General features: G+C 43.7%; 1 protein-coding gene across 1 annotated transcript in view; it reads right to left on the bottom strand.

Moving 5' to 3' along the window:
* col8a2 (collagen, type VIII, alpha 2) overlaps window positions 1-20,032 on the bottom strand; it is a 30,638-nt gene extending 10,606 nt beyond the window's left edge. Inside the window, exon 1 of the mRNA XM_086015275.1 lies at window positions 19,994-20,032. The gene's annotated coding sequence lies outside the window, so the exon portion shown is untranslated. The remainder of the gene's footprint in view (window positions 1-19,993) is intronic.
* Window positions 20,033-22,017: the final 1,985 nt, after the last annotated feature.

The raw sequence follows: 22,017 nt of genomic DNA, 5'->3' as shown, positions 1-22,017 counted from the left end.
CGCAATTTAAGAGGAAATAGTAGGTGGAGAAGAACGTGCGAGGACAGAGACAGGAGAGAATGTGCTTTCTTCATGACGTGATTCACAAGAACACTTTCAATAACCTGTGCGCTCACTGAAGTGCAAAAGCAGATGAGCTATTTTTAAAATGGGGTCAGAGATATCTTATAGATTGAACGAAGCAGGCGTAAACAGTCAAGCTAAAAAAAAAAAAAAAGGATTTTTTTTTTTTCTTTTTTACTGAATTCAAGCCTTCTCTCCTCAGCTCAGCTCATTGTCAGGGTGAACACTCCCACTGTGAGTGTTGGCAAACAATTCAAGCGCAATTTGACTAACATCTACTAATCTTGAATTCATTTCAATCAATAACTGTCTTGGCCATCTCTGCTGAAAGAACTAAATTATCAGAAGAATAACAAACGCGGCCTGAGTGAGTCGCGGGTAAAGCAGTGAGCTGATTGGGCTGACGCAAAAGGAGCTAATTGTCTGAAAATCGGAAAAAACGGAAATCTTCACCCATTGATAGATGAATCATCCATCCATCCATTATCTATACCGCTTATCCTCACAAGGGTCGCGGAGTGTGCTGGAGCCTATCCCAGCTGTCTTAGGGCAGCCAATCGCAGGGCACACAGAGACAAACATACACACTCACAATCATACTTAGGGGCAATTTAGAGTGTCCAATCAACTTACCATGCATGTTTTTGGAATGTGGGAGGAAACCGGAGAACCCGGAGAAAACCGGGGAGAACATGCAAACTCCAGGCCGGGGCCAGAATCGAACCCACAACCTCCAAACTGTGAGGCGGACGTGCTAACCAGTCGACCACTGTGCCGCCATAGATGAATCATTCCCTTGATATTTATATTTTAACCCACCTTCCTGGAACTATGTTGAATTGAGTTGAGGAGCTTTATTTGGACAAAAATAGTGCTTTTTCACCATCTTGTTGCACCTTGGTACCAAGGAACTTTGCAGACTTTCTCTCCTCCCGGCAGGGTTTGGTCCCAATCATTCACTGTACTCATATCGTTACTTCAATAGAGTAAAACTCCACAAATTGACAAGATGACACTGAAGCACTACTTTTATATTATAAATAGAATACCTGGCCTGTCTAAGAGATGCTCATTCCCTCACTTTGGCATGGTTCCTCGGCACCGAGATTCCACAGGCTGGCACCAAAGCACTACTTGTATACTACACTTACAATGCCTAAGCACATAAATGGGGAATAATGCGGGATAGGTTCCTAAATTATAATAAGTGATATAAAAACGACGTAATCACATGCCGCGAGACTTGGTGCAGTGGAGGGGTACAATTAACTGTTGGCAGTTGTCTATCAACCTCACCTGTTTGGTCATTTAGTCTTGGCTCTCTGTAACGTTGACATGAATCAATACTCTAAAGGTGAGAAGTGATCCGAGGGTTTCAATTAGGCGAGTCTTATCCTGGAAAATTACACGGCTGTTTCATTTTCGAGCAAAGACGTGGAAAAAGGACGATGCTGCGAGTAGCCAAGGACAGCTTCCAGGAGGAATCCCGCAATTTGACGCCGCATGCAGCACTAAGCTAGCGCAAACCATTGACAATATGGCCTGTGTTAGTTAACCAAAGGGTGGTGATAAGAGCAGACGGAAAGTAACATCAAGCGATGGGTGTCGGTGACTGAAGCAACAAGGCGAGGAAGCGCAGCTGGTTGAAGTCAGAAACCGCAAAGCAGACGTGGAGTCACGGAAGAGAGAAAAAAAAAAAAAAAAAAAAAGCGGGAAGAATGGGAAAACTTCAGCTCCTGATCCCCGCGCTGACCCACTTCAGATGCCACCAGTCGTCTCGCTCCATCCTCTGGCATGTGAAACGGTTTCACAAACGCACATGCGTGCGCCAGGCAAACAAAAGCAGAAGTTGTCAGCAAAAAGAGAAGGGAAAGACCCATTTTTCTGCACGAAAATGGAAAGAAAAGAGCGGTAGCAAAGAGATTAGGCTTTAGTAAGGGTGCCGGAAATCTTGTCTTAAATCCTCCTCAAGGATCTGAGGCTCAAGCTACTGAACTCGAGAGTGATTGGTCAAAGAAATACCGCAGATGGGGGGGAAAAGGAATTTCATATTTGGACATAATATATCATCTCACGTCTGATTAGTAAATCATACTTTCAGCAGCCAAGTTATTATTGACTTACTGTATATCCACAAGCAGCCGACGGCGACATGACAATCATAAGCGCAGCTTTCGGTCAAACGACACAAAGCAGCAAAAATGTTGGGCGCAAATCCTCCCGGTTAGAAAACAAAACGACTGTACGAAGGCTGCTCAAAGATTGTATGACCTCAAAGATGATACCGGGCTTTCTCTTCAATCTGCATCACTTTGCCGCTCAAGTTCGCCATTGACGGGGAGCCCGGAGAAATAAACGAAGGACACAACATGCAAGGATAAAAGGATTTCTTCTTTTATTAGAGGAACGATTAGGATACTTTTATATTAGCAGAACCGCAGGGCCTCAAGAAGCTGATACTTGGGGCTTAAGTCAAAGTGACACAAGATGGTTTTGAGTGAAAAGAATTGACTAAATGTGCAGTGGGCTTTTCAAAAAGCGGCGACCGGGAAATGAGCGTGCGAGCCCGTGAGCTCTTGTCGACGCTGCGGGGCCGTCGTAGGAGGCGAGCCAAAATGGATATAAAGGTGAGCTCTTGCACAAATCGTAATAGACGGCTGCCAATCAAAGTACGGTAGAAACGAGATTTTGGTGATTAATGCGCGCCAGAAAGTCTGACTAAAACCACATCGTACGAAATCCAAAGCAATATTTCCCATGATAAATAATGTAAATCCAATTAATCCGTTCCAGACATACCAAAATATGAACAAAAATATATATTTTTAATAAATGAACGGTGTTACTATGCTGCATGCTGTGATTTTGAAGGTCTTGACTTTAAGCAGGATGGGTTATGTAGATTTTGCATGAATGTCACAGAGTAGACATTAATTTCTTGAGTTGTTGATAAGGCGGCATGGTGGGCGAATGGTTAGCATGTCCGCCTCACAGTTCAGAGGTCGTGGGTTCGATCCCGGCCCCGGCCTCCCTGTGTGGCGTTTGTATGTTCTCCCCGTGCCTGCGTTGGGTTTTCTCCGGGTACTCCGGTTTCCTCCCACGTTCCAAAAACATGCTTGGTAGGTTAATTGGACACTCTAAATTGCCCCTAGGTGTGATTGTGAGTGCGGATGTTTGTTTGTCTCTGTGTGCCCTGCGATTGGCCGGCAACCAGATCAGGGTGTCCCCCGCCTACTGCCCGGAGACTGCTGGGATAGGCTCCAGCACTCCCCGCGAAACCTTGTGAGGATAAGCGGTACAGATAATGGCTGGATGGATGTCGTTGTTGATAAAAGCTTGCATTGTGGTATGCCATCTGTTGAAGCAAATCATAGGAAAACTACGGCACAGGAAAACCGAGGTTCCACTGCACATGGACAACTTCACGGACGAAAGTATTTAAAGCTCATGGAGTTTAATAATGGCGCATGTGGCTCGTTCAGCTCAATGTTGACGTCCAAAATTTTTCTTTGCCCCTGAATCCTGATTATTATTCTTTCTTCTTGAGGTCTAAAAGAAACTTGCTGAAATAACTTCTATAGCACAGCGTTCGGAATGGAAATTCACTGAGCTGAATCCCAGTTGAGCTCCATTAGCTGTTGATTGGCCTTCTTTTGATTGATCACTTAGTTAAAAGGCCGACGACCACAGCTGAATGCTTTAGTCCGCAGGAGAAAAGAACCCACAAAGCCCCCCTACCCGATCGTTTTTTTTTTTTCCCCCCTCACACGCAGATGCATATTAAAACACCAGGATGTGGTGCATAGTCCCTTTGGACGCAGGGGCTAACAGAGGCCTGCGCCTCCCATCAGGGTCAGCCTTTATTAGCTGTTGGCTGAGAGTGCTGGCTGGAGAAGAACGCTTTACCAGCACTGGCCTCACACCTTCCAAAATCATCGGCTGGGTTATAAAAACACGCTTCGGTGAGTGTGTGTAATATAGTCTCGTTGCTGGAAGATAGCTGGAGGTTGTAAGAGAATAAAAATGATCAAACAGCAGGGATTTGAATGATAAAATGGGACAGTGAAAAAGAGAAATCACGGTTTGTGACGTAAGCAAGTGGGACCTTTAAACGTGACTCCCGACGCGGCGATGACAAAATCTGCTCGACTAATGAGGGACCAGATGTGGTTGAGCCACATGGTATTGGCTCAGCATGCTTGGAACAACAGCAGACCAGGCACTAGAAACATGACCTCGTAGTACTGTACATGCGCATTTGCCAATGGAAATGCCTCAATAGCAAGTAGAGAAATGCAAGCTAAGTCGGTGCCGTATTATGAGCCTAACGTAACGCCTGAATTGTTTAGACCATTGACTCTCAAAATGTGCCCACTGCCCAAGCAGAGTTCAGTTGTATTTAACTTTTAAGTTCAATCCATTTGCAGTTAATCTCGAAGTACGATTTATTTTAAAAAATTGTTTGCTTAACTTTCATGAGACGTACATTTTCATGAAATCATTATTTAAAGGGGAAGTCAACCCAAACAGATTTTTTTCAAGAATATGTTCTATGCAAGCCCACTAGTTGAAACAAGGCATTCTGATAAATATTGCGTTTGCGGAATAAGAGTTAATCCATTCGTTTTTAGCCATCTCTGGGGCGGCCATTTTGTCACTTTTGTCGACTGAAAATGATATCACAGCTACTCAGGGCTTTCGGTAACGACCAATCACGGCTGACCTGTTTTCTGAAGCTGAGCCCTGAGTAGCTGTGATGTCATTTTCAGTGGACAGAAATGACAAAATGGCCGCCCCCAGAGATGGCTAAATACGGGTGGATTTTGCTGTTTAAATCATATTCAACAAACGCAATATTAATCACAATGCCGTGTTTCAACTAGTGCTAGGAACATATTCTTGGAAAAAAAAAAGTTTGGGTTGATTTCCTCTTTAAGTTCGATTGTTTTTTTCAAAACCACAAGAAGAAAGAATTAAACCGTTTTTGACAGAAAGACATACTGTTCATTCCGATGTGTCAACTCCTCTCTCAGTTCGTCAGTACAGGGCTAATTTAAGTCATGCTGTGCAGGGGATAAAGAATGCATGACTCTCAGTACTGTTATATTGTCTGTCTACATCTGTTGCTGTGATCAAGTTTGTTACTCACTCTTCTATGTTATAACATTAAATATACTTTTTAGGAATAACACCTCTGCTTACTACGCTACTGTATTGAAATGTTAGTCAAGGGGGTGGTACTTGGAGGCTGTAGTGTTTTTTTTTCAGGTGGTAATTTGTATAAAGTTTACAAAACACCGGTTTGGACAACAGCCAACATAAAAAGCCATAAATGTTAAACGTGAATATTTATTTGTCATAAAGCGCTCGCAGTGACAAATTGAGGGCGCAGTTTGGCATTTATTTACTGTCCATTCACGGCTGGTTGTACGTGCTTGTTTCCTTGATATCAAATAGAGACGGAGAGTCTTTGACGGAAGCAATAATTACTCTGCTCAACGCAGAGGAGGAAGCAAAACTGTCGGAATGATTTGCTTTTTATCTTCTGCTGATAGAAACATGAGCGGGGCCACAGAGTTCGTAAAATCAAGGCAGAGCTATAGCCCGCATTGGTGAACACGAGATGTAACGACGGTGATTTTATGAGAACTTGTGTGCGTGATCCCACCTGCTGAGGCAGATAAATAATAGGTAGAGGACAAAGTGCACTCGATGGACCATGAGCTTTGGGAGTTATATCTCCTTCCTGAAAACGTATGAAGTAGCTGGGAGATAGGTGGGCTTTTTTTCCTCTCTCTTCATCACTGACACAGTTTTTCTGTTTGAGCTTGTCTCACCCTCCACCAGCATCCTGGCACTCGCTTGACGCAAATGGTGACCGGGTTCATCGTTCCCTGCTGGGTGATTTATTGCACTGCACTTATATTCAAACCAGATCTCGTTATTCTACTTGACTTATCGCCACGGTAGAGCCATCGGGAGACACAACGGGGTGTTTCACTTGTTATAAGACAGGCTATGTTTGAGATCAAAATCAGGAAACTCCGTCAGCGGGTGCATATTTGTAAAATTGTTCTCAATATTTTACTGCAAATCAAAGACGTGCACATGTTACAGCTGTAAACTCGAAACAATCAGGACAAATGGGCTGCAGAAGTGTCTGGTTTTCTTGCCAGAATGTCATATTTGACTGTTATTCATCTGCGAAAGCCGAAAAAAAAAGGAAAGTCATTTAATGACAACAAAATTCCCATAATTGCGCTGCTTCGAGTGAACTCGGTCCGCTTGTTTACCTGCCTCATGGAATTCTTGCAGTGCCGCCAAGAGCCAATAAAAAAAAAGGCAAGTTCAACTTCCCCAAGGCTAGACACGCTAATAACCTGCTCGTTATGTGTTAAACGGCCGACGTTGAGTAGGGGAAAAAGGAGGATATAAATGATTAGAAATGGGATCTTTATTCAAATGCTTTAATCAAAATCGTCAATGGCGGCGTGTAATTTTGGAAGGATATGATAAGGCTGAATCAAACCTGGCAACCGCAGTGAGGGGACATTCTTGCGTGTCTGGAGTTAGCATAGATTGATCGGCCCTCACCTAGAGAATCACCGCAACAAAGGCACACACCAAGAAAACTACTTGGCAGCTGAACATGATGAAAAGATTGGTGGGAAAAATATTCCAAGAGAAATTCAACTCACTCTGTATGCTGTACTAGAGTCAGAGTCGCTCATTCATGAACACGCGAGGAGCTGCGGTGCAACTTGTCCCGCTCGGTTGAGTGAGCTATGAGTTAGTTAAAATATATATATTATTTCGACAGTTTAGGGAATGCGTGTGAGTATTTTTGTCTGCTCTGCTTCTATGTGTAACATACAGTATACAGTTACTTTCGGCAACACCTACGAGAGGGCTTCCTTTAGCATTGTAGTTTCATTATATGCTAGCATTAGGCTCACAGACTTGTGGAATGCATACACCGCAATTATTGTCCTATACGCACCCTCCACTTTTTCTACATCTTAGCCACTTTCCTCCCACATTATCAACTCTGTCTTTCATATCAAAGTGAGGCGAAAGATTAAAGTCAGGGGTGAGGAGAAGAGCTAGCTCCAGCTTTAAGAGGACGCCTGATCCACGGAGTTATTCACCTCTCCGCTCGCAACCTCCTCTGTTGTGGTGACCGAAGGCAGCTGCAAAATAAAGCGAGGCGTTTGTTTCCTCTCGCGCACGTCGACGCGTTCATCATCGAGCGCTAGTTGGCAAGCGCCCCGCCCGGCGTTTGATGCGAAACATATTCACTCAATCCTCTGTTATCCATTTACAGCTCATGCTCAAACATCCCGGGATGGATTTAAAGGTCTGCGCCTGGGAGGAATGTGACCCTCAAGCACTGTAAAAACAAGCAACGGATAAGCTTCCCTTTGAACCTGTTGCCTTTGCTCCCACTTCACACCTCTCGGCGGCCATCTGCCCATCCGCTTAGCACCAGTCACTCGAATGCCACCCGCCCCTCAGCTGAGATCGGGCAGCAACACATCATGTCGTAGGAAATGCGTCTAATTATGAAGCAGTTGGAGGGGTCACTTGCAGGTATCGCGTTTGTTAGCCCTGTCACTCTTCATTGGTTTGCGGTGGTTCTTTCCCACAAACAAGGGGAGGGGTATTTTTACTAGGATCTTTGCGGAGGGGGTAATAAATTTTAATTTTTATAAGACTGGAAGGAGACACACTTCCTCCTTGGCTGAGTTGGAGAGGTTAATCCAGATGACGTGATGGAGAATAAATCACTAGTCTTTGAGTTTATTAAGCGCATGTCACTCAAAGGGTGGGAGGATTCCAATTCCCTTTTATGGGATGTTTCCAGCGGAATCATAAAGAATTTCAAAATCAGAAGAAAAAAAAAAAAATCAGAACACATGTTTTAACATGCATCGATATGAAAAATCTGCTCTACTTCTTCTAAGTGTATTACAGATACATGGAGAAAACTCAGTAAGAATCAATAATGTCATTCTTAGCAGAGGATAAAGAATGTAGGCCTCTAAGTATTGTTATATTATCTTTCTACATGTATGAATCCACTTTTTGCGTTCAAAGATCCGTGGCAGACAAATACAAATGTACCACAGCAGATTATTCCATTTACGTGCAGCATAACAGCTAATTGCTGATGCGCCATGTTTGCTTTGAACTCTGGGCTCCACTCGTTGACCCGAGAGTCTGCTTGCCTCAAAACTCTTCTGGATTTAGATTCCATGAGCTTTTCTTTCATGTATTCAGGATCGTTCAGTGATTTATAGACCAGTTAGCACAATTTAAAAATCTCTTAAAACCAGGAGTAATATGTTCTGACTCTTTGTTCAGGTCAGAACCCGAGCTGAGTGTTCTGAATGAGCCGCAGCTGTTTGATGCTCTTCTGGAGGAGTCAATCAGAAGACTATTACAATTATCAAATCTACTGGAGATAAACGCATGGATAAGCTTCTCCTGGTCTGCTTGGAGTATGCAACCCTTCAATCTAGGTCAGGTCACTCTTATCTCAAGTCATTACTGTATTCAGCTTCAATTATGAAGAGTAATCATCTTCATAACTAACTTCAGCTCAGTCAAAGGCTTCCAAAAACAAATAACTGAATTCTCTGCTCACTCTCAATGTTCGGTCTGTAGGCAACTTTAAAATAGAAAACGGGTGAGCACATGCACGCACACAAAGTAAACAGCTTTTCCTGTCAGACTTTTCAGCATGTCCATACCGAGGAGGGAGATGACGTTCAGGTTTGAGACTCTGCTAGAATAATCATCTTGTTCCTCCAACCTGCTGTTAAATGGAAATCCTAGGCCTCGGCCAAGCTACATGCCTGACTTAGGTATGAACCTGCAAAATGATGCACGCCCCCTCTTCTCCCTCTCTGATTCCACCACGTATTTTCATCAGCTTTAAGCAACCCGTTATTAGTTCCACAAAAGCACCTGAGTCAAATATGTCACCAAGCTTAATCTGCCACCAAACGTTATGTCATGCAAATGTTAAAGACTACGTATGGACCCATGTGAGTGCGTGCATGAGTCAGCGTGTGTTTATGGTCACAGTAGTAGCAAAAATGTAACCAGTCTTCTCAGCTGCGAGTTGTTTTTTTAAGCCCCTGGCAGGTTTCTGCATTACTCCTGATGAAACTAATGTGGGATTCAAACTGCTACCAGATGGAGAACTTGTGACAGTGTCTTTCCAGTTGAGCAACGCCAGTGCGCGATAACTTCATCAAAACATGACAAATCTGTGCTCCGAGAACAGGTGATACCAGCCAATAACAGGGCACATACAGAAACGGACAACCATACAACTGAATATCATTTAAGATTCATCATTATAGAATCCTTTCTTCTTCCTGTAACTTTGGTCCTTCATATACATTATCTTGCGATTCAGGAATTTTGTTTTCGTGCCCCGTCCTAAAGGGCAACATGTGTCAGAAACGACCATCTACGACCTTTGAGCTTGCGTCTATGTGACATAATAATGCTTAGTAACGTTATTTAAGAGAGTGGCAAGAGACTGTTGGCATAGAGTGAAAACATGTCATGTTTCATATGGCCTCTGTCTGTTACAGATAGCAACAAGGATCGAAAGACAAACTAAAGCTACCGCACAACCAAATACACAATGCATATCGGCTGAGAGTGAAATCACGGTCAAATTTCGATTCCCCGAAAGACAACATGTCCACCGATGACGGTGTGTGGTCATAACCAGAAGAGATGGTAGCTCCCGTCTGTAGTCCGGTGTGATAATGAAATCCTGACCCATTTTCAAATCCCAACAGAGAGTAGAGGACATCTGGTCACCCTTATCGAAAGTGCTTTGCTCTGCATCAAAGCATTTTAGGCTATTTTTGTCGCACTTATAGTAAATGGTAGTGAGAGAGACTGATAGCATGGCTGCCTGTAGCAAACAAACTCACAATGACACCAAATCCTGTCACCCACAAAACCTCTTTTTCCTTTTGAATCAGTCATCCACTGCGATGAAACCATAACCAAGGGTCCATCACCATCAGACGAGTCTTTTTAGCCCGTCTCTGTATGATTTTTGGCAGCCTGCATGTCTACTTTGGTTACTGGAATTAGCAGACTCCTCACATAAAACTCATAGGGGACAGAAGACATTCACTCAGTCGAGGAAGCTTTGGTGGAGTAGTTGATGCTCCATGTTGGGTTTGTGGGACATGGATACACGGCTAAGTGGCATCTCCTCCTTACCACAAATAGCGAGGGCCCTGTAAATTACAGCTAATGACTTTTAAATGGGCTGTAAAAGCTCCAAAGTTTTTGGTCCGGTTGAGTGTGCGAGCTGATGTACACGGAAGCAAGTGCGTGCATACAAATGCATCGCAGATCTGAAAGTGGAAATCCACTTCATGTATTATAACTAGTTAGTCTAGGAGTCCTTGTCAGCACAAGAGCAAAACGGGTTTGGTTTTCCTTTACATATAGCAACATATATGCAGTGAAGGGTCTCCAAGTAAAAACACGGTAGGTACGCGAGCTCCAGAGGCTGATTGAAGCCTGGATAACATGCTGAAGAAACTGGAGGAGAGTCATGTAGGAAAGATGCTGAGGGTTTACCGACGTCTCAGACACCCGGCTCCGTATTTGCGCTCACCCAGCTATGTTAACACAAGCCGGGCCTGCGTGGTATGAGAGTTGTGTTTAGACGGCTTTTCACATCCCCTCAGCCGAGAGCAGTACAAATAGACCCAAATGCCGGAATAACAGTTGCGGGAATGCAACGCGGCATAAGTGGTTGTTGGGCTTGGATGAAGATTTGAGATCTGAGGCTGACAGATAAACTCGCCCCCGCGTTGCTGTGAACACGCTCGTCACGTTGCCGTAGCCGAGCGTGTTGTTGTTTTCGTTCGCAAATAAAAGCAAAAAAAAATGGCCAAACGATGGCTTGTGTCTTGTAAGTCAACACGCAACAAAACTTGAAATGGATATTATGTTTGTAAATGCCACATATGAGTTATCCATGCACAATAAGGTTACCATAGATACGCATGTGGGAAGATACATGCCTTTCTCCATTAATCAGTACCGAATTGAATTGCTGTGGTCCATTGAAAGACTTGGACCGATGGCCGCACTAAGTCTCTTGTCTGAGCCACTACATCCCGAAAAGACAATTGGCAAGAAGATGCTGTTACCGATTTGCATCTTTTATCGTTAAATCCATTCCTCGGAATGGAACCGTCCTCCCTCGCAAAAGAAAAAGAATGACATTAATAAACAGTATTTCAAGCAGGTCTCCTATTACTTACTACTACTTAAGCCCCTCCCTAGCCTTACCTTACCTCCCCCCCGTGTCTCCTCTTGGATAATGTATTACAAAGTCTATGGTTTCTATTAGTATTACTTAAAAAGCACTTTTGCTCTTTCAATGATGGGTGCTGCTGTCTGCTCCCTACTTGTGTGCAGATTTGTCAAAGTGTGAGTGTTTATGTGCAAATGTGCGGCGGTTCCAGCCTACGTTTCCATCGAGCATGCCAAATATCTTTCACCCAGCCGCACAAACCTCCCCACCCTCCCCCAAACCTCTTGATTTTCGCCACGGCTCCCGCACGGGTCACACTCCTCTTTCGCTTGTGTGTCTTGAGCCTGCGTCCACACTATGGGAACAACAGAAGTGCCCTCTCACATTCATAAGCTAACTGCTACAATTAGCTTATCACATAAACACAGATGTGTAATCAAGTCTAGACTGATAGGGGAGACAAAGCCCTACCATCTGGGTTTACATGAGGATCTTGCCAATCCTGATTTCCTTGAGTGCTGCTTTCTGGTTCTGCCGACCAAATGATTCGGCCAAAGAAATATCACCTTCCATTATTTTGTCTGGTTGTCTCTACTGTCTGCATGTGTTCACTACTTACGCACTTTGGTATAACCGTGTGCGTTACAGCGTCCACCCTTACAGAAAAATACAACGTGAATAAGGTCTCATTCCAGACTCGCTGGATGGAGTGATGAAGGCAAGGAAATCAATCCCTTCATTTTCCGACATTCATCTTGAATGAGACACACAAAAAGATACTCGAGGAGTTGCTCCACTTGGAACATGAAGCAAATGCAACCCTTCCCATCAGAAGACGTTGGACCGACCACAAGTCAAATGAAGAGCAATGGCCGCTTTGAGACTACCATGACCTCTTGTCATCACTGCTACCGGAGAGGTGCCTTTCAGATAAAAAAAAGAAGAGAGAAAAGTCATTTGGGAGGAGCAAAATTGTCCCTGAGAACATTGAGAACCACCAGGATGAGAAAAGTGACCTGGTTCTGATATTAATCTTACAGCCCACAAGAGAATGACGTCCGTTCACTCGGGGGCCACCGTTTATGAGCGCTTTTCCCAAAAGAAAGGGTATCCTTCCACATCCTTACACAGGTACGAAAGCCCACTTTTTAGCTCCTTAACTCTGTAAATATAAAGTCCAATCGATCACGTCAGAGTGCTTTTTATCGGCGTCTGTGCGTGTCTCGCCCATACCGCTATTCAAGCGAGGACTGCCACTGGCATTCAAGGTAATTTTAACTGAAATAAAGTACAAATCCTTCAGTACTGCACTTAAGTAGCTCTTTCGAGTATCTGTACCTTACTTGAGTATTTTTTCAATTTTTTTCTGTAGTTCTGAGTAATTTCCGCCACCAATCAATGCATATTCATAATTAATGCTCCAAGAAAACACTTTTTCGAGGGTCATCCGTGACAACAACTGTCGACTCAGCATCCAGCATGAGGTTGGAATCGGCAGCCTCTTATCTGCCATACCATTTGGGTCACATCCTTTTACTGAGGATGTATCTGACATGTCTGCATCCTTGCCTTCCTCCTCTGTCGCTCTGTCGCTGTTATAGCCCTCCTCCTCCTCTTCTTCCTCTTTCCAATCACAACATCCGGGTGATGGAAGGCAGTGACTGGAAGACAATGATTGGATCTTGTATTCCAAAATCCGAATGGGGAAAAATTATGTCGTTGAATAAACCGCAGAACATAAATTCAGGCTTGCTGACTCAAATGTTTCCTTTGAACGCTACAAAACTCGCCAGGTTTCTCTTCGGGCCAGAAATGAACGACAACTAAAGTTTAGCTGATTGCTGGAGCTTTGAGGTATTTACTGAGCTTATTGCAAAACGGGCCGGGTGTTCTCAGAGGGGTAAACAAAGAATTCGAGTAGCAGAATCCATGGCAAAGTGAAGCGGAGCAATTCTGTGTCTGGGAGCAAACAGACGGTCCGTGCATGTTTCTGTTGTCAACGGCTCAAATTGTCGGGCCCGATCAAAGGCACCACATGGTTCCGAACAAATTGAATGCTCCTCCAACCACGTTTATTTTCGCTTTTTTTTTATTCTTCGTCCCTCTTTCTTGACTCTTTAACCTCTTCCTTCCTCTTTCTCCCAATAGCCTCAATGGTGTCCTGAACCAATTTTTCTACTTTCTGCTCCAGTTGAATCCTTTCCAAACCCACACAAATATTTCCAGTCGCTCTATCACACTCTCACCACATGTCAGGAAGACCTTGTGTTTGTGTGGATTCTACCTAGTTTGGGAGCGGTCCAGCTCAGACATTGTTGGCCTCTAGGTCACGTCCAAACTCTGGATCCAACCCGGGCACACAGTTAGGAAATGACCATTTCCCTGCTTCGGATTGGCAATGAGGCAACGCAGCAGGGCAGAAGAGTGAGCACAATTGGAAAGAGAGAGCGCGCAGACATCTGCCACCCACATGAAAGCGTGTCATCATCACCCAGTCCAGAAATGGTTAAAATTTCACATTTGCATGGTTAGCATCAAAATGAGGGTCTCGTTTTGTTTATCATGATTTCCATCCTCTAATTCTGCAACTCATCATTTATAAAACATGCAGTCCACTGACATCATGCCAACTCGATCTGGTCTCGCTCAAGTTTAATAAGATAATTCTATGCGACTAAAGCTTTTGTCATTTGTAAAGCCCCAAATATCTTCTTTAATCTGTCTATTCTTGCCCGTGTTAAAGAATCATTTCCAACAACACTGGATGCGTATGCACGAATAGTCCGTTAGACTAGCAAAGCCTCAACATTTAATCTCCTGTAACTACTTGAGACCATCTTGCAAGCTGACTGATTCAAAGCCATCCCATCAGTTGGACACAACCACCCAGGATAGCGGGATAAATATTCTCGGTGTATACGCAGCGTAAGCACTCAGTGAGCACTTCATAATTTTTTTTCATCTTATTGTTTTACAGCTTTTCTGCTGATTACAGGAAATGATTAAAAGAAAAGCTGCAAAAAAGAACCGGTAGTGTTGTACACCTAATGCCAAGGAAGGTTGCACAATAAAACATGTTGCTCAACAGGCTCAGTCTGCACAGAAAGGGTTTAGTTTCTAAGCCAAGGCCTTTTAAACACAGCCAGGGAGAACTAACATCCTGCACTGGACAATCATGGGATATCGTAATGTCTCAAGCTAAAATTGTGTGTTTTCTTAAATTGTCAAAGTTCTTCAGCGGCTAATTTAGTGTGGGGCCGCAGTAGGTAGAAATTGCTACACACTTCAAATTGTAGAAACCGCTGCTTAATAAGTTATGACAAATCGATATTTACAGAAACAATACCACACAACTTGTACTGGTTCACTTTAAAGAATGAATTGCCTTGTATTCATTCCTCAGAGGGGAAAAAATTGAGTCAAGTTGAATTTCAGATGTTTATCTGGGCAGAAGTGGACAAACTCTGTTAGTTGGTTTTAAGTTAAAGGACAGAGGGTTGGCACATCAGAAACCATGTGGTAGGTGCTTGGATAGAATAAATAAGAGAGAATTGTAGAAAGCTAACTTGACAAGCCACCAATGTCTGCTGCTGAAATTATTTAGGAGAAGAGCGTAAACATACTCCCATGCAAAAGTATTGGAACATTGAGGCCAATTCAGGTTTTTACTTGATTCCAGTTCCAGGTCACTGCTTGCATGTCAGACCGGCCAGGACTCTGAACAGTTTGTGTCAATAATACTTCAGATAGCTCCAAAAGTTAATTCCTTGGAGCTAGCTTTTTCAAACTTTTTTCTTTTATCTTTCTACTTTTTATGATCAGCGGGGTTCACGGCATGACTGCCCGGATCTGGAGGGACCCCTCCCACGCTCTCTTCCTGGCATTCGATAGACTGCCACCCAGTCGCATGCTACGGCGTCAGCGTTTGCAAGACCCAGAGGAGGAGATCCGCTTTTATCCTCCCGAGCTTTCAGAACGCTGACCTCTAGTTGTACTTATTTCTACCCTCACTTATGTATTTGATTTATTTATGTTCTAAACTTGTGTCAATACCTGTTCCACGCTCTGCCTCCTTTATTGCCCTACATGAATAAGGTTTTCTGAATCTGAATCTCTTACCCATGTGTTGTAAATGGGAATGTTTCAGATTGTGGCGTTGACAGTAAAGACGACATTTATACCAACATGAAAACCAGAGCGCTATCTATCAGTGGAAAACAAGCACTGAATGTGAAAGTGAGAGACCATGGAAAAGCAACCAGAACCATTGAACAAACATTGGTTATAGCCAGTGCAACAATTTGGAAGGTCTTGAGGAAGAACCAAATCACTGGTGTTCTAAGTACAAGACAGTTCGACGTAACAGCCCATTGAAGGGGCCCTATGCTAGCGCATCCGCTTTAGAGCGCCTTGTTGTCGCGGCGTGGTCTCTACACACTGTTTTTATATCAGATATAGATATACAGAAGGTAGAACAAATCACATGTAGGAACGGAATTTGATCTGTTTTGACCTGAAGAGTGATTGAAGCCTTGGACAAAAACTGCTACATCTCTCCCTCCCTCTCTTTCTATGGGCCTTTGCTCAAGATTGAAAATTCAGTACCAGACCCCTGATGACTTGTGGTTAAGCCACAAAGCATGTGGAAGAAATAGATCAGTTAGTTTTTACTGGATTAGAACTTGTCAGCTGATATTACGTTTGCCGTCATCTTCCAAAAGGTACGGTAGTCATAATGTTTAAGCGTAGAACACAAAGGTCACTCCCAAACCATCCACTGCCGATATAAAATGGCTTTTTAAAATTACAACGGCATTTCAACACCAGAATAACCCCTGTGGCGTATTTTCCTTTTTAACAAACTGCTTCTTATGAGTCTAAATCAGGCTCAGACTTTAAGAAAAACAAAGTCTGGAGCATTTCAAATGGTCCCAAAAGAGCTATTTCCAATTTCTTACCCGCTGACCCATCTTGAGACGGATACATTCAACCCTGTATCCAAAGCGAAATAATAAAAATAAACATACGGTTTGTGAAATACGTCTGAACACGATGAAAAGAGGGACTGTATACGTTCCAAACTCAAGTATTGACCCCTGTTACGAGTTGGCCCAAAGTTCTGCCAAAAACTGTTTCCAGCCAGTGAACTGAAGGGCAATGAAGTGAGGAAGCCAAATAAACCTACCTGTGTGTATTTTACCCGTGCTAATTTGCACAGCTACCTGAAGTCAAATGCCAAAATGCGCACTTGATTTATTCACCCGAGCACTGCAGCCACCTGTATTGCGTAAAGTTGAGTCCACGGCCAACCGTAAATCAAACAATATCATATGATGTGTTACGGATGCCCTTCTTTCACGACTGTGATTACAGAGCGGGGTGGTTTCCACCACTGCCACAAACCTCAACCTCAGTGGTCGACACACAATGTCACATCCCATTAACTAGGAACAACACTTTGGCTGGAAGAGCACCAAGGGTTTTTTATTCCTCTGTTTGTTCCTGTTTGATTCCCTTTGAAAACATAAGAGTCTCGCCTGAAAAAAAAACAACAAAAAAAAACTCAGACATACCCTTGGAAAGACTCTCGAGATTTGGGTCTGGGAAGTATTACTCAATCTGCTTGTTTTGACCATGGCCATGCATTTCAGTGACTAAAAGCAAAGTCTGGCACCAAAAAAATATTGCAGGGGGGGGGGTGTTCACCTGAGAGCAGGATTTGGTCCATAGTCCGTAAATCAGGATGGAAAGATTGGGAAGACGGGAAGACAAGTCAAGAAATGGTGCACGAGATGAAAGCCTTCCACTTTTTCCTGCTTATGTCTGCTAAGCAAGACCCGCGATAAGCTTCACAGAGCATGTTGACAAGTTCCCTTTTAGGTGTAAGCGCCTTTAAAGACAGAGTCAACGGGAAACTGAGGAGGAACAACAAGTCTTACTCTTTCTCTGGCTCATTTTTGCTGCCAACTTAGTGGAAAAACTTCCTTTTGTCCAGGCTTATGGCTATGAGAAAATGACTAAGAAGACGGATTAAATAGGAGACACAGTGGAACCTCAAAAAAAAAGTCCCCAACCACAAAGGTCAAGATGCGTTCTAATCCAATGTTCAATGGCTGTATCAGCAAGAGAATGAAATTAAAGTTGCGCAGACTAAAGAGTGCGGCCATTAAAGTGGCTGTAATTACAGGCATGGTATTCTGTCAGGAAAACGCATTGAAAGAAAGCATGAGCCTTGGCCAGGTTCTGAAAGCAGGGACATGTTTTCACTCTTGTGGGTGAGTGTGTGCGCACGCACGCGGGCGCGCGCGTGAGTTAATGGTTTCTCTATGCGTCAATGACATTCGTGTGAAATGGCAAATTAAATGGTATCCCATTGGAAGATGTAGAAATGTTAATGTGTTGTACAACTTGTGCAAAATACTCGATTACGTTCATCTCCTGTCACTGAATGGTAATGGTCAATTAAGTCTCCCTGGAAAACGGGCTAAAAATGACTTCAACACTCGAGTCTCTTACGGACACTTCTGTATCCTGAAATGGATGAAGGAACTTGACCATACGTTTGGAATGTTAGGGGCGTCTACAGGTTCAAAACAAAGCATACAACTGCACTTCCAAATCTGCAGGAGGCCTTGCAACCACTAGGGGGCTCCCAGGAGCAATTAACAGTCCACAGAGAATAGTGTAGAATTTATTTTTATTTTTATTTTATTTTTTTTTTGGGGGGGGTTACTGTTGAGGAAGAGCAAAGTAACAAAAATAAATGGATTTAGATTTAATTTTATTTTCTATATCAAAATTTGCTCATGCATTTTATTGTTGCTCTTGCTGTTGCATTAAAAAAAAAATTAATGAACCAGACAACCCTTTTAGAGCAGCTACATCGTATCCTGATTCACTTGTTGTTGCTTTTATTATGATATTTCTATTTCACTTACTGCTCAACCCCAGTCCACTCTTGTAGTGTCATAATTATCCGCCAAAGGGAAATTCAGCAATCAATGACCAATAGTCTAGGTTAGTTGCAGATATAGAGGGCCCTATAATGCAATTTTGCTTCTGGCCCCAGACCTCAGCTTTTCAGCGAGCTCTGTTTGTCTGGGCGATACTTATTACATTGCCTCCTTGTGGCCAAAACTTGCAAACTACTTTACAATCAGCAGTGGTATCATAAAATGCAGTCGGTTCAATTGCACTGCAAATTTCTTTTTTTTTTTTTGTCCAACAAATGTGGATATTTTGTGCACATGCCGTGAAGGGAAATATTGATGAGAAACGCATGTATAGCGAGGTGCCTGGTATTGACATATTTTGATGTTCCTTTTGCTCAGGTCTCACTTGAAGATGTTCTAGCCTAAATTGAGTCAGCTATATGCAAAAGCGCGGGAATGAGAGAGTGAGCGAGTTCGTCTGGTTGAAATATGTGCCTGCACTGTTTGGAGTGGCCGCTCCGTATTCAGTGCGATTTTTTTTTTTTTTTTTTTTTTTTTTTTGCCAGTGCAGTCGCTAGCACACATTGGAGAACATGCCAAAGAGGTTGCCATGGATATGGCACTATACTGCAGGTGTTTTTCCGTGACGAAGCAGGTTCGGCAACGAGAAATAAAAATCAACACAAAATGCGAGTGAGGTCCAAAAGCCCTTTCCTACTGCACCAAAACTTGATTTCCACATGGAGAATCCTCAGTTGACTGTGTCATCTAAAGGCATGCAACACACAGGCGCAAGTCCAGACGAAACAGATCGAGGCTGCCAATTGTTTTTTTGGAAATCAGAACTCCAGTCCACTCACTTTTCCAGGGCCGTCCCCTTTCTGTTACTCTCATTCTACACTTCTCTCGACAATCACGCTTGTGCACGCAAATAAAAATGTAGGAAATATGCATATGTTTACCGCCTGTCAGGGTTTTTTTCAAGAAACATTTTTATTTTGTCCAGCCGTCCCCGTGGCGACACCTGAGAAGTCAACGGCCGCTCCTCCCGCCTGCAATCGACGGATGTCGTTTCAATGGAATGTGGTGGCGCTTGCCAGTGGCATCGCAAAGGATGCAGAGAATAACGCCGTGTTGAAAAAAGGGGGAGAGTGAAAATACGATAAGGGTCGGGTGTGTGCGTGTGTGCGTGTTATATTCCTTCACTTATCGTTGTCAGTCAGTCCAAATAGATCGCAATCAACACTCCTGAATCAAAAGTCAGGCAGAATAGCAGTGAAATTCTCAGCTCCAAAATGACCACTTTACACCCGACATCATAAGTATTTGGATGCAGCTGTGGTACACCTGCAATTCCGATTCAAAAGTGAATCCAAACCACATGCAGTCTGGACACAGTCGGAGAATCACTTTCATCCGTTCATTTCGAGCATATTGTCCACAGAAGCTCCTTTCTTAAAGTGAACTGTTTTCATCTCCAAGCTATTATTCTGTGAAGTAGTTTAGGATTGCGGAGATTTATGTAGATCCCATGACTTTTATTTTCGTGTCGACCCCCCTCCCCCCCCTTTCCCGATCACTCCTGTTTCTTTTGGCCTGGCCACTGCGGCCACATGTGATGAAGTGAGAGGCAGCGGCTGACAGGACAAAGAGATGCAGGCAAGGGCGAGATGGGGCAGGTAGGGCTTACCTTTCTCTCCTCAAGAGTGTCCAGCGGCAGGGGGGCTGGAGGGAGGGGGGGGGGCAGCACTGGGGTAGGTGTGATCTTCAGGTGGATCTTCTCTTCTGCCTCCCTCCTTCAGCCACGTGTGTCTCCCATGGGACGGGGTGGCATCAGACGTTCAATGAAGCCCCCAAAAAAAGAGGAGTGATGTCCTCTGGCACCTTGAACCGGTCCAGTGATGAAGAAAAAAAAAGACACACACACACACACACACACACACACAAAAAAGAAAATTAATGCAACCACAGGTGCAGCAAACTGCCTTTTTATAAAGTTTAGTCAGTCTCCAGCGAGAAAAAAAAAAAAAAAAAAAAAAGAAAAAATTCAATCCATGTGCTTTTTGGCAAAGTAAGAATTTGATGGGATGGAAACGGAGCAAAAAAAGAAGAGGGGAAAATCCTCTCTGTGCCCTGTTGGAGCAGTCCGGACCCAGGTCTGGGGAGCACCTTCCCAGTCTACGCACTGCCGTACTCCAGGGTGGAAAGTAGGAGGGAGCAGGTTTGGAGAGGGAGAGAGAGGGAGCAAAAGTGCAATGAGAGTCTGCTAATCAGGCAGTCAGGTAGTCAGCAATGTACATGGAGCTAAAGGCTGAAGGTCCGAGCAGGGTGCACTCCCACTTCCAGGACTTATAACCAGGGGCCGTGCACCTCGTTGGACCAATCTCCCTGGCTTACTCCTCGATCCCTCAACCCACAGGCTTATTTTGGGAAAAGACAGACAGGATTGTTCACCGGGTTCACCCCCTTTGCACAAAAAAGCAAGTGTCTGCATGCCGACGGAGAAGGGGAGTGTGCAGGATGGGGTGGGGTGGCGGCCCCGCGTCGAGGGGTGGGGTAGCGTTTAGAGGAGGGCGTAAGGGAGAGAGGAAAAACGTTTCGCCCTCTCAAGAAATCGTCAAAATATTTCTATCTGTTCCATGCGAAATCCACCCCATCGAGCACAACTTGTAGATTTTGGCACTTAGCGACCCTGAGATGTTAATCCGAAAATCTCCCACAAAAACTTTCTTTTTCTTCTCTTGCCTGCAGCTCCAATGGGCAATTAATAATCTCCCTGCATGACATAACGCCGGGAACCGCAACACGCACAAGAAGGGCTTTGTTGTTTTCCTGTTACAGCCTGCTGCCTTTTGTGTATAATTGTTACATGATATCGAAATCTCTCGGGGGTTAATCACCCGAGCGTCGCGATTCACGTTCAACCTGCTCGGCTATTCGTTGCATCAATTACATTTTGCGTTGAGAACATGCCAGGTGCTTCATCAACCCCATCAACATCAAATCGTTGCAATTCCCCGACCAGTGTGCCACGAGAGATCGTCGGGTGTACCGTGGGAACCGATCCAGTTTCACTTAAGCTGTCCGAAAATCCCTTCTGATACTTCGTCTATCTATGCCAGTGTCATGTAGTGACAGGCCGAAATATTAACTGCTCTTTCACTAGATGGCAGAAGGTATAGAATGACCCTGTGTGCCCACTTTTTGCGACATATTTGGCTGGCGGATAATAGCGAGATGAACTCTGGTCACGATTTTCTAGAAACAATTTATTATGAGGCTTAGTTATGGTGATTAATTTGTTATCTGGCCTTGGAGGAATTGATGCGCTGGATTACCGAAGGGCAGAGCTGAGCAAAGGTTAGGGAAGACTGTATTAATATTTAGGTCTATCAAAAATGATTAGGCCGATGTCAGTACTCAGTTCCTAAAAAAAAAAAAAAAAAAAAAAACTCTCGCCGTTTAAATCCTGAACTTGCCGCAAAAATAGAAGCACGTAGTTATACTAATTGTCACAAATTACTAGAGATAGACCGATATGCTTTTTTCAGGGCCGATATCGATACCGATTATTAGTAGTCAACAGTATCTGATATTCATTTTCAGTAAAAAGGAAAAGCTTGGAGGCAAAATCTAAAAAAAAAAAAAATCAAATAAAACTCTTAACTTTGTTGAAAGGTTTTTAAGCATATTTTTACTGAACAATTTTTCAGA

Source organism: Filicampus tigris, chromosome 18 (genome assembly GCF_054856515.1).
Source record: "Filicampus tigris isolate MCC_2025a chromosome 18, RoL_Ftig_1.0, whole genome shotgun sequence".
Taxonomy (NCBI): domain Eukaryota; kingdom Metazoa; phylum Chordata; class Actinopteri; order Syngnathiformes; family Syngnathidae; genus Filicampus; species Filicampus tigris.
The sequence above is the reverse complement of the archived record's forward strand: the minus strand, read 5'-3'. Positions and strand labels throughout refer to the sequence as shown.